This window comes from Ailuropoda melanoleuca, chromosome 9, assembly GCF_002007445.2.
Source record: "Ailuropoda melanoleuca isolate Jingjing chromosome 9, ASM200744v2, whole genome shotgun sequence".
Taxonomy (NCBI): Eukaryota; Metazoa; Chordata; class Mammalia; order Carnivora; family Ursidae; genus Ailuropoda; species Ailuropoda melanoleuca.
Window position 1 is genome coordinate 51,732,674 of NC_048226.1, and position 12,489 is coordinate 51,745,162.

General features: G+C 39.2%; 1 protein-coding gene across 2 annotated transcripts in view; it reads right to left on the minus strand.

Annotated features, from left to right (window-relative positions):
* ZNF704 (zinc finger protein 704) overlaps positions 1-12,489 on the minus strand; it is a 231,783-nt gene that overhangs the window by 124,256 nt on the left and 95,038 nt on the right. The gene's annotated exons all lie outside the window — the stretch shown is intronic.

A 12,489-nucleotide genomic window follows, 5' to 3' on the forward strand; every position in this document is an offset into this window, starting at 1 on the left:
CAGAGAGAGCGTGGTTCCTTCCATCCTCCCTGCTGTAGTTCCCGAAGTCCAGCTGCAACCCTGTCCTTTCTTTGGGTCACAGAAGCTTTACCAGAAACTTGCTTTGAGATCCCAGCAAATGTAAACTGAGATTCACTCGTCTCCATCAAAAAAGACTTAGCATTTACATTGATGTGAATGGAACTGGAGGAGATTATGTCGTGAAATAAGTTAATCAGAGAAAAACAATCATCATGTGGTTTCACTCATAAAAGGAATATAAGAAAGGGTGCAGAGGACATAGAGGAAGGGAGGGAAAACTGAATGGGAAGTCATCAGAGAGGGAGACAATCCAGGAGAGATTCTTATCTATAGGAAACAAACTGAGGGTTGCTGGAGGGGAGGTGGATGGGGAGATGGGGTAACTGGGTGATGGGCGTTAAGGAGGGCATGTGATGTAATGAGCACTGGGTGTTATATACAACTGATGAATTACTGAACTCTACATCTGAAACTAATGATGTACTGTATGTTGGCTAATTGAATTTAAATTAAAAAAGAAAGAAAAGAAAAAGACTTAGCTGATACATGGATCTAGATTTTTCACTATTCTGAAATTGTCCTTTCCTGACCTATGTTACTGATGTTCTGAAATATCTGGGTCCCTCATATTTGTTTCTAAATGATTGTTCTATTACTAAATTATCACACCCAGCTGATTGCTGTATCATAAAATGTCAAAGTGAGAGAGAGACATTAGGAGCTATCCAATCCAGCTCTCATTTATAAATGAGGAAACTGCACCATAGGGAGGTTAAGCTACTTTCCAATATAAAAGTCCATGCCAGAATTTCCTGAAACTTGACCTTCTACACCCATTCCAGTGAGTGCTGTCCATCCTCTGGCATTACTCCAAGGAATTTATAGAGGCTTAATTTAAACAGTTTGACCTTTGTTATAAAGATCCCTCACAAATCTGTCATCTTTCAAAGACCTGACATTAACTTGGTTAATTAATAAATAACTTACAAAAATTAAAAAGTTTATTTGATTTCACCCATAAAAGTGTTCATTTCTGATTCTAACCACATGGAGAAACACATGGTCGCCAGTGTTCAAATTATTTTAATAAAAGGAACTCTGTTTACTAATCTAACTCTGGCTTAGTTTACCTACTTCACTTCTAGACTGTGTAATATTTGCTACACAAATAACAATAATACTGTTTCATTTTTCTAATAATGTATGATTTTTAATCATAAAATAATGTATATTATTATGGAAATATAGAAAAGCAGACAGAAAACCTCATGTCTTGTGTCTGAACTTGGTATAAGCAATGACCTTGAATCACGTAATTCTTAGGCTAGTTTGTATAAACTTATTAACAGCTAACATCCAATGTCCCAAAGAAATAGACCTTAATATGTTAATCAATACCCTAGGTGTTCTCTTATAACCATGTTTACAAAGAAATTCTCCTGCTTCTCGGAATTCAGCCTTTTTGCTGATTTCAAAATTACTCCCTCAAGCCAGGGCCATCAAACCACTTTCCCTAGGGGTTCCTTCGCTTACAGCACAAATTCTAAGAATATCTGGGCCTACCAATCACCGTGAGCTTCAGAAGATACCTAACTGGCTTCGCTGAGGTTTTCTCGGACAGTTGAGCTCACTTGAGATCTCTATAGCAACCCAAACGCACTGATATCTTCAGAACAAATAAACCCTGCCAAAGCCAGCAGAGATCATGGCCCAGGGGCTTGTGTGTCGCAACACAAACTTTGAGTGTAGGTTATGTAGCAGCTGCAGGATAGACAGAGGAGAAAATATTGTCTTTGAGACAGTTTTCAGAAACATTTGACAAGACTGAAAACAAGCAGAGGGGATGTGTGATTACTCAGATGTTAGAAATGAAGCTCTAACACTGAAAAACAAGCCCACTTCACAAAGCCAAGTGGAGATTTCTCCTTTCAGACCCCTTAAAAAAGTAAAGCTTTATAGTGTAGGTCCTTTTAAGTACATCTCCTGTAAGTAATTAATACCAAGAAAAAATAAAAAGGCGAATCAGGAAAAATTAGCCTGCTTCCATCGTCGTGAGCTGGACCCTGAATCACTGTCATTCACACCTTTCTTATCTCCCTACATGAACGTCCTACTCATCACAAAAGGTTTGTATTCACTAACAATAAACCATGTTCTTTTTTTCTTTTTCTTTTCTAGGAGGAGATCATGAGTTTGCTTTGAACCAACTACTCACTGATTCTCAATGGATCTCTCAAACCAATGTAATACCTTTAAACAGTACATGTGGGAGAGGCGCAGTTTCTTTTTTAATATGAACTGGAATACATAAGGTTGGCATCAAAAATAAGGGCACTTAACATCACACACTAACACTACCCAGCTTGGTACCAGCCAGTGGTGTGCTGGTATCAGCTCCCACTGGTTCACGAAGGATGACTGTTAATATTTCTTCCTGAGTATTTAGATTGTCACTGTGGTTGAAATTGGCTAAGTAGGAGTAGCTATACCAGAGAAATCCACAAATGATAAAAATCAGTTTCCTTTTTCTTCTGCAGAGCTGTTAAATATTTACCAAGGAAACACTGGTTTCATCCATTCATCCAACCGTCTGACAAATATTTATTGAAATGTAACGTGCACTAGCCAGACCTTGTAAACATTTGAGGGTACAAAGACAACCTATGGTCTGTGCCAATAAGCAGCTTATAGCTTAGGGTAATGAAATGTATGAGCCAGTTAAAGTCCTAGTATAAGATTATCCTTCCCAGCCAAGTCAGATGGTCTATGATGGTGCTAGCATTTTGAGAGATACTAAAAATTCTATTAGACAATGACGTGAAACCTTAAGAAAACTGCACTCCCCCCCTTTTTTTTTTGAGAGAATAAATACTTATTGTTGAAATATTTGATTTGGTGATTCTGCAGGGACCCATTTGCTCAGCTATACTTGATTAAACTTTCTTTTGAGATAGTTGCAGATTCACATGAAGCTGTAAGAAATGATATAGAGAGGGGCGCCTGGTGGCACAGCGGTTAAGTGTCTGCCTTCGGCTCAGGGCGTGATCCCGGCGTTCTGGGATCGAGCCCCACATCAGGCTCCTCCGCTATGAGCCTGCTTCTTCCTCTCCCACTCCCCCTGCTTGTGTTCCCTCTCTCGCTGGCTGTCTCTCTCTGTCAAATAAATAAATAAAATCTTAAAAAAAAAAAAAGAACCAAATGGAAGTCTCAGAACTGAAAATACAATAACCTAAGAAAAAAGTTCAGTGTATGAACAAAATTGCAGAAGGGAGGGGACAGAGGAAAGAAATAGTGAACTGGAAGATAGAACAATAGAAATTACTGAGTCTGAACAACAGAGAAGAAATAGGCTAAAAAGAACTGAACAGTTCCTCAGGCACCCATGGGACTATAACAGAAGATCTAACATTTATGTCATGAGATCCCTGGAAGGAGAGAAGAGAGAGGGGTTAAAAAACTACTTGAAGAGATAATGGCTGAAAATGTCACAAATTTGGCAAGAGACTTAGACCTATAAATTGAAGAAACCCCTTGAACCAAAATAGAATAAATGCAAAGAAATCCATCCCAAGTATATTAGTCAGGGTTCTTCAGATGTTCATTCAAAGTGGGGACAGAAGTCCAGTTTCCCCACTTGGGTCTGTTGACATCTGAGGTTAAGGGGACTTCTGTTAGATGGGGGTGGGAGTTCCAGTACCCCGCATGGTCTCTACTGGGGGGAGGGTCTTACTGCCCAGTGGGGTGAGAGTCTAGGCTTCCTACTTCGCCTTCTCTGAAGCCATCCCGACAGGAATGTTGGGGCCCTCTTTAGAGCTTGACCAGGGTGAAAGTCTAGGCTCTCCACTGTGCCTTTGCTGGTATAGGTGGTGGAGTTGGGCCCATATTTTTTCTGACATGTTTGGCTGAAGTAGGGGGTTATTGTCTAAAAGTCTTCTGTCTTGCTAGGCTGCCCCTTTCCTGTCTTTTGTCTAGGAGAGAACAGGTTTTTTTGTTGTTGGAGTTTTTCTGTCTGTGTAGTTGGCAATTCTGGTTTGCCAGCTTCTTCAGCAAGTTTGAGATATATGAAGCAAAAAGAAAACCCAGGGAATTCACTACCCTGTTGTTCCTCTGGTCCTGAGGTCTCTAGCTTCTTTTCTCCAGTGTTCATCTTTATCTTTGTTTAATATAAAATGTCTGGAGATTTAGTTCTTACAGGAAAGAACAGGGAAAAGTATGCTTACTTGATCTTCTGAAAAGCTGAAGTCTTCCACTCAGCTATTTCTTTTTTTAAAGATTTTATTTTTTTATTTATGAGGGAGAGAGTGGGGGTGGGGGAAGGACAAGTAGACTCCACACTGAGCACAGAGCCCAACACTGGGCTTGATCCCACAACCCTGAAATCATGACCTAAGCTGAAATCAAGGGTCAGAGGCTTGGGGTGCCTGGGTGGCTCAGTTGGTTAAGCCTCTGCGTTTGGCTCAGGTCATGATCCCAGGGTCCTGGGATGGAGTCCTCCCACCCCCACATCGGGCTCCCTGCTCAGAGGGGAGCCTGTTTCTCCCTCTCCCTCTCGGCCTTCCCCCAGATTGTGCTCTTTTGCTCTCTCAAAAGAATAAATAAAATCTAAAAAAAAAAAAAAATTCAGAGGTTTAACCTACTGAGCCACCCAGGTGCCCCTCAGCTATTCTCTTTTTAACTACTTTGTTACCTTAGGGATACAAAACCCCCAAAAGCAAAACACCACTAGATCCCAACAAATCAGTAGATAATCTTGCTATAATTACGGAGCATCAAATATCTTGCTATCTTGCTATATCTTGTTATAAAACCACAATTGTGCTTAATCAACTGCAAAGAATTTACTGATAATGTATATAAAGAAGATAATGGGTTTGTGATCTTTGATTCATTCTCTATTTATGTGACATGGAAAAGTTTTTAAATTAGAATATCAACTTTTCCACTTCACATTTGGATAAAAGTATGGATGTTAATGATTTGGCTGTCCTATCGGTCTGCCTTTTCTGTATTTGTAACAGGGGCACCTGAGAAGCCATACAAAATGCTTAAAGGTAAAGCAAATTATAAAAAAAGTTGTTTTCAACAAGTTATTTTCCAGTGTTTATCGAGTAGATTGGTACAGACTATACTCAGCTGTGTGGGTAGACCTGTCTAGTCTGTACACAGATGGGGCCAAATCAATGGCAGGTAAATATTTTTAGAATAGTAACCATTACTTAGTTGAATACAGATTTGCCCTGCTATCAGAAAGCAGAGTGTTCCTATTAAAACTTTTGTAAGCTGAAATGCTGTAAAACGAAGAAACAATTACCGTTAATTTATATGAGAAATTTCGGAGGCATTCTCAAACTCCCAAAATAACCACTTTTAGGTTTTTCTGATACCTTAGGACCCATCTTACTAAGGATGCACAAAATAAATGGAGATAAAGCCCAGAGCTCACAGACACACTTCAAAGTTAGGGCAGGGAAGGAGCTGGGCGGGGCCACCCTTGCTGCTTGGGGTCTGCACTGCCTCTCTAACAGCTCGCTGCAAAACAAATCCGGAATGCTGTTTTTGCTTTTTGCCTTTTCTCGTAAAAGAAAAAATCTACTTTGGATTTCTTTCAGTTAGCAAAACCAGGCACTAATGTAGGTCTTTTGTAAAAGCAAAGTGGCACATTTTCAAAAAGCGCACGACACCCATATCTCAAATACATCATTCTCAGAATATTTTCCCTCGTTCTTTCTTGATTTACTCAGGGTGATAAAAATGACAGGGTGGGCAAAACAGGAAAATTATACAGCAAGAACAACAATAAAATATAGTTGAATATAGTTGAATACCTATCTTTCTGGATGATTCTAGAGGAAAATGGCAAGCGATGGAAATTTGCTCTCATACACAGATAAGTGCTGCCCTGCATGGGAGACTTCACTGAATTATTTTTCTCCCTTAATAGGGAAAAGAAGATATACTATAGAGGATAAAAACTTCAGTAAGATGAATAAGTACTTATCATAGTGATAAAGGGTAGCTCATTAAGTTGGCATTAAAAAATATCATTTATATTATGCACATAATTTTTCAACATTTCTTAACTTCACATTTCAAAGTATTTTTTTCATGTAATCTCCATAATCATTATTTTAATAGTTGCACAATATTCCTTTGGGCAGTATGTCATAATTCACTACATACTCCACTGTTGTTAAACATTTAACACACTTGCAATGTTTCATTTTAATAAATAATAATATGAGTGACAAGTTTTTGTACATAGTTTTCACCATACCTACTATTTTAGTTTGCTTAAGCTACAGCCTGTGAAATAGAATCACTGAATCATTGGTATAATGATTTTTATGTCTTATAATAAGAACTGATAAATTATTTCCCAACAGACTTGTATGGCTTTCCAATGTCACCAACAATGAATGACAGTAGGAGCTTATCTCCACCCTCTCCTGCAAGTCACTGTTATTTTTTTTTAAAGTGATTTTAGAGGTGGAATACTGTTTAATTTGCAAAGATTTAGTTAGCTGTGGCTTACTAGTTTCATTTCTTTTATGAAGTATCTGTGGTTGGCCTTTGCCATTTATTTACTTGGATTTGGGGGTTTTAAAAATCAATTTGAATAAATTTGTTATAATAATAAAAATATCAACCTGCACACTGTTTTCCAAATCAGTTTTTAAACATTTTTTAAAATGTGACACAGTTTTAATTTTTTTTTTTAAGGATATAGAAGTTTATTGGATGCACCAAGGGAGCGGCAGGCAGGACAGCAGAGTAGAGGCTGTCTGCCAAGGTTTTAATTTTTATATAGTTAAAATTTCTGACTCTTCTTTGTGATTTGTTCTGTTTGCTCTAGGCTTAGAATGTTATTCACTTTATTAGTTCTATTTCTTTTTGTATTTATTTATTTATATGTTTTATCTATCCAATATAATTTAAAATTTTTATTTTACTTTATTTATTTAAATTCAATTAGCCAACATATAATTTGATTCAGTGTCTGTTTTGAGAAGAAGGGCAAAGCTGATTTTTTAAAAATTGCTAAGAATTTCTCTCATTATGATTTCATGCATGATCTTGCCCTTCCTCATTGATTTACCATGTGAAAAACCAGTTATGCTGGTCCTTTGGCTGTCTATGTCAGTCCACTGATCCCTGGTTAGCTTTGTGCCGTTACTGCTGTAATAAGTACAGCAACACAGAACATAATACACAGTTAATAATCTGCTTGTTTAATGAATACAGAATCTGGCAGGGCTAGTAGCCCTCATTACTAATTTTTTAGAATCATCCTTAATATTCTCTCTCTTGCCATACCCTGCCCCTCCACCCCAGACAACATTCTATTTGGAACAATTACAAATCTGCAGAAGAGCTGAAAGAAAGATACAACGAACACCTGTTGAGCCTTCACCTTGATTCACTAATCACTAACATTTTGTCACATTTTATTTTTCTCACTCTATATTTGTATACACGCAACACATGCACCCACACATTTTTGCTGAACTATTTGAGAATAACCCAGAGACGTCATGACATCTCATTGCTAAATATTTCAGTATATATCTTTTCAGAACAAGGGCATCCCCCTTTATAAAAATACCATTATTACATTCAAACTATTACCCAATACACAGTCAATGTTTAAATTTTCTCAATGCTCCCACAACTTATAGCTTAAAAAAAGAGAGATCTCTCTTGAGAAGAGATTCTCAAGAATCACCCATTACATTTAGCTGTTGTCCTGTCTTTTTAATATCTTTTAATATGGGTCCTTTGACCCATCTTTCTTCTTTCTTTGTATCGCTCTCTCCTCCTCCCTTCCTTTCTATGCTCCTCCTTCTTTCTCTTTCCATCTCCCTCTTTTTTGTCTTTCATGACACGACTTTTTTTTTTTTTTAAAGTCCAGGCCAGTTGCTTTATAGCATGCTTTTTTTTTTTTTTAAAGATTATTTAGGGAGGGCACGTGTTGTGATGAGCACTGGGTTTTAATGCAACTGATGAATCGTTGAACACTACATCAAAAACTTATGATGTAATATATGCTGGCTAACTGAACATAATAAAATAAAATAAAAATAAAAATACACAGATACAAGAAATTCACCAAAAAAAAAAAAAAAGAGAGAGGGAGATTGTTTATTTATTTAAGAGAGAGAGTGCAGGGAGAGGGGCAGAGGGACCAGTACACTCCCTGCTGAACTTGGGGCTCCATTCTCAGGACCCTGAGATCATGACCTGAGTCAAAGTCAGATGCTTAACCAACTGAGCCACCCAGGTGCCCCTTGGCATTCTTTTAACTTTGTATTTCTCTGACCATTTCCTCTCTTGTGCATGATTCTTAACAAATTTTGGAAAACTTTCAACTGCTAGTCTCATCTTTTCTTCCCCTCACTTGCAGTTCTAACTCCAAAATCCTATTGTAATTTTGATGAGTAGTGTAATTATATAAATTAAATTTTGAAATATTCAAGAAAAAAACTGCAGTGAACCTTAAAATCAATTTATGAAGAACGGACTTTTTAAAAAAAGATTTTATTTATTTTGAGAGAGAGAGAGAGCGTGTGTGCATGCAAGCTCGGGGAGATGCAGAGGGAGGGGAGAGAGAGCGCATTCTCAAGCAGATTCTCTGCTGAGTGTGAAGCCCTACATGGGGCTGGATTCCACAACCCTGAGATCATGACCTGAGCTGAAATCAAGGGTCAGTCGCTTAACCAACTGAGTCAGTCATTCGTGTGCTCCTACCTTTTTATTATATAAAAGAAAGAGTATATATTTCTTTAACTCATCTTTTTCTGTATAGCAAAATTAAAAAAAAAACTTTGTATAGATTATCCACTTCTCATTAAGAGTATTCTTACATTGTTTTGCTGTTGAGAATGTTTTAAAGTTATATTTCCTTACTGGTTATAAACTGGAATTACACTCTAACTGGAGGCAACTGCTTTCTTTTTTTTATCAGTCTTATTTGCAGTCGCTTTACCGAACTCTAGAATTACTTTTAAACATTTTTTTAAAAGATTTTATTTATTTATTTGACAGAGAGAGACAGCCAGCGAGAGAGGGAACACAAGCAGGGGGAGTGGGAAAGGAAGCAGCAGGCTCCCAGCGGAGGAGTCTGATGTGGGACTCGATCCCACAACGCCGGGATCACGCCCTGAGCCGAAGGCAGACGCCTAACGACTGCACCACCCAGGCACCCCTAGAATTATTTTTATTAATTTCTCATTATTTTAATTTTTCTAGGTACGTGATCAATACTTCCAGACAATGCACTTGTAGAGGAAATGCGATCAGTGTACTTACAGACAACGCCCAGGTTGTACAGTCAAGTGGTAGAGTCACTGATAAAACAGCGTGCTAGCGGCTACCCTGCACACAATCATCTCTACCCCATCCCCGCGCCACCCCACTCCTGCTTCTCTGGTCAGCATTGCCGTCACATCATCCCACACCAACCACCTCACCTCTCTCCCTCACATCAGCGTCTTTCCTCCCATACAGAGAGCACGCACAAGCCATGTTTTCTCTTTTCACCAATCACGACTCATCACAGTCATCACAGGCAACCGCTGCTCAGGGCACAAGTGCCTTCACACGGGCTCTCCTTCCACAGTCTGACACTCTTGCTTAGCTATCTCGGGAAAAGGGTTCCTCACTTCACTACATCTGCACATGGAAAGGCAAGACAGGTGCCAATGAGACTGTACCATAAGAAACGAAATGAAATGAGGCAACATAGATTCAGTTCCTTGAATCTTCAATGTTACTGAAAAACCTTAAGTTTCCTGTAGACTCTCACAAATCTCCATCCACATTCTTACCCTTCATACTCCCCTGATCAAAATTTCTTTTCCTGTCAGCATTAAGAGTAAGAAAGTTCATCTTGTTGGCTTTTTGTTTTGCATTGTTTTAATGAGTGGTGTTGAATTGGTTTCAGCTTTAGTTATCAGGGAAGTTAGGGGACACCGTCACCTGGATGGTGCAGGCCGGGAGGAGAGGAGAATGGATCTGGAAGAGGGACAAATGGGAAAAGCTGGGGTTTTAGAAACCTCAGAGCAAAAGCAGCAGCTCTGAGAAAGGGTCAACAATCACCAATTGAGTCTAAACAAGGCCAGGGCCACACAAAGGCCAATAGCAGTTGTAGATAACGCAGTGGTGGGCAGTGGACATTCCCTGGGAATGTGATGTGTGAACAACTCATTTCCTTGAGGTCATAACAGAACGTTATATATGGTAGTAGCTAGAAAAATGCACCTGAGGTTGCACAGGGAGGAATCAGTGGTGGTCATACAGTAGCCAGAGTATGGACACTGGGTGTAGACTGCCTGGATTGAAATCTTCGGTCTCATTTTGTTAGTCGTTTGAGCTTAGCATCTTCCTTAACCTCTCTAGTGATTTGGTTTCCCTTGCATGGAAACTGGTGGTAACCAATCTCAGAAGGTTTTTGTAAAGATTAAGTGAATTAATATATATAAAGCATTTGGAATCATGCTTGGTATGTAGTAAGTGTGTCTTAGTTATTATTTCTAAAATCATTAAAATTATTATTATTTGGGCACCAGGGGTCCCATATGGGTTGAATGAAAGACCCCATAAACCAAACCTGGAAACAAATGGCCTCTTCCAGAGGAAACTACCATCTGATGGTGTCCCTCAAATCCAGAGAGCTTCAGTTTCCAACCAACAGACTCTAAACCTCCATATAAGGAGAGACTTGGAGGGAGAGATAAAAAGTTGTTACTCAGCTATTTTTCTCTGGTTCTTTGAGGGGTAGGCTGCCTTCCAGGTATGGATAGCTGAGAAGGGGTAAAGACCAGCAAAAAGTATGTTTTTAAGAATATATATTATTGCCAACGTACTATATTTTGGCTGCATAATGGGTTAAACTTGCTTTGCTTTTTAAATTTATCCTTTGAATTAAACTCAGTAAGTTTGTTTCTATGGAAAAAATACACATTTAATTCCAGAATATATGACCCCTAAGTAAGTACAACCCGTTCGTCGGGGGAATTTATGCATGTCTGGAAGAAGTTTAACAATATCCAAAAGGTGCTTCTACACAGGCTTTTCAGTATAATCCGTGGAAGTCTCAAAGAACAAAATTGTGTAAAAGAGACCAGAATGTCCAACCCCAGGATGCAATATCAGATTAATCAGGCCCCTCCTTTATAAAACTGGAGGCTCTGTGTTGGGGAAGATTAATCTGGCGCTGCAATCCAACTGTGTTGCCAACTTCTATAATTACAGCAACTCCTTGGAAGTTTATTCAAAGTCCGGTTCTAAGCCAGAGCTCTGCCCACATTCCTTTACTACTTCCTACCATGATACCCACACCTCACGTTCTGAAAAACACATTTTAAATCTTTAGAACCTTGATCACCAACTGGACTAAGAGGCTTCGAGACTGGCCACTTCTAAGCCAGTCCCGCCTAAAGGTCTGCTAGAGCCAGGCACCCCTGCAGCCACCAAGAGTATTGTCTGCCTGGAAACCCCATACCCACAGCCGTGTGTGTTAGATCACGAATCATGACGAAAATGCAGTCTGCAAGGGCCGTTTTTGATGAGATTTCCCACAAGGCCGCTCTTCCTTCTGAGCATCACTCTAGTCTGAGAAGAAATCTGTCAATGTGCTCTCACTGATGGGTATCACAGGCCCATGGCTGCTTTCCTCACCCCAGGCGCTTGCACCTTTCAATGGACTTCATACCAACAGAAGTCTCTACTCTTTGGTTACTTCAGGCTCGTTAGTGTTTGGCAGCAAACTAGGTGGTATGATAGAAACCACTACAAAATGAAAACCATAGTTAAACCCCAACTATCCATTTGATGAAAAGAAACAGTATCAACAGTATCGAAAAGAACACCACGACAGAATTTCTAAGAAGACTCACATCCAGCAAAAATAGAAAGTTGGTTTATTTATGTTGGTTTTTGCTAATGACACATCATACCTAGAGTTGATAAACATGGCATCTGAACAGAAAAACTCAGGTCCCCTGCTTCTGGTTTCAGGTTTGAATTTGATGATTTAAACACTTTAGGTGTTTATTTAGTAGTTCCTTATATAAGTCTTTGTCTTAGCCCTCAGAAGACAGAAATAGGACAGACAATGACAAAACGGAAATGTTGCATGTTTCCTATATTCTAGGTACTTAACATGCATCATCTCATGTGATCCTCACAACAGCTCCAGAAAGGAGTTGTTACTATTCTCCCCATTTACGATGCAAACTATAATGAGGAGATTTTGAATAACCTGCCTAAGGATCTGTGGCTGGTAAGTGACTGGAGTTGTACCAGGCAGTCTGATTCAGAGCCCTGGCTCTTCACCACTAAGTGTACTCTCTCACAGTCCCAACCTGAGGAAGTTTATATGCAGAGCCACGGCAAGCCAGTACAGACATTATAGCACCAGGTAGGAGAAGGTAAGTGCCATAAGAGGTGTGAAGGTCTCAGAGATTCACA